Source organism: Gavialis gangeticus, unplaced genomic scaffold, assembly GCF_001723915.1.
Source record: "Gavialis gangeticus isolate Ggan-Ray unplaced genomic scaffold, GavGan_comp1, whole genome shotgun sequence".
Lineage (NCBI taxonomy): Eukaryota > Metazoa > Chordata > Crocodylia > Gavialidae > Gavialis > Gavialis gangeticus.
In genome coordinates this window covers 143,702,223-143,703,492 of record NW_017729022.1, presented here as the reverse complement: position 1 = coordinate 143,703,492, position 1,270 = coordinate 143,702,223, and positions in this window count along the sequence as shown.

Below are 1,270 nucleotides of genomic sequence, written 5' to 3'. Positions count from 1 at the left end.
TAAATAAATTCCATCTTGTTTAAGGAACCAATACGCTTCCCGTGCCACTCAGACTCCATCGCTAAAACTCCCACCTGTCTGTATCCAATTTGCCACCACCCAGCCGCATCACCGTGACCAACACCGTGAACTTGCTTGCCTGCCAGCTCCGTGTTGTCCAACAGCGATCAATTGCAACAGCCTGGTAAAGGTGGAAAGTCATTTGCAATAACCTGTTCCATTTGTTTGTCCTTCTTTAGTGGTCAATGGCTAATGAAGTCTCATGGTTGTTACTAAATGGATAGACTGAAAAAATATCACTGCATTTCATTTTACAAACATCATGACATGCTGATCATTTTCAACTGAGCCACAAATAGTCTCTCTCCCAGCGGCTGCTGGAGGTGGGAAATATGGGTGTTTCCAAAGAAAATAGATGATAGGAAAGTCTTATTTATGTATTTATGCAACACAATAATTGCTATCTGACATTGATTTAATTAGCATCTGCTGGTGGATTTAAACTACCATTGCTGTAGTATGCATAGATGGCAGTTCCAGATTTTTTCAGGGATAGTCCCAGCAGGTAGTAGCAATACATGATAAATATATGAGAAAGGATACTGAACAAACAACAAAAATTGGTTATAAAAGAAACAATTATGTATAGTTTTGTTTTTTGTGGATATTGAACCCTGCCAACCATGTGTTGAATATTTTAGTTCTAAAACATTGGCTTTTGGAGAGATTTCATAATGAAAAGACAAGGAAAACAACAGTCTTCAATTCAATGGGGATTATTTAAAAATACTGTCAGTAGGATGCAAATATGTTTTATAAGCACTGTGGTGAGACAATAGGGGGTGCTCCTGCACTAAGCCACCCAACCCACTGCACCTGACCACCTTCCAGGCTCCAAGTGCTTCTCTGGGGCCACCTCACATCTGGCCAACCCCCTTCCTGGAGCACACCCGGCTAGCCTGGGGGTAATGATGCCACCACCCAGAGTCTGGACTGATCCTGGACATGTGCCCTCTGGGAAACACAAACCAATTAGCCCTTGAGGGTACTTTACCCACTACAAGAACTTAGAGTGCTTCCCTCAGTCTGAAGCACAAATAGAGGTCTCCCTTAGTCAGCTGAACCAAGGGGGTGATCCCAAGGCATAATCTAGGCTGAATCCCATGCTAGGTACAAAAGAGAACTTTATTGGTTACAAGGAATAGACTTGGAATAGGGTACAGAGTAGAGCAATATCAGAAAAATACCTTAGAGCAAACAGTGGCATGGT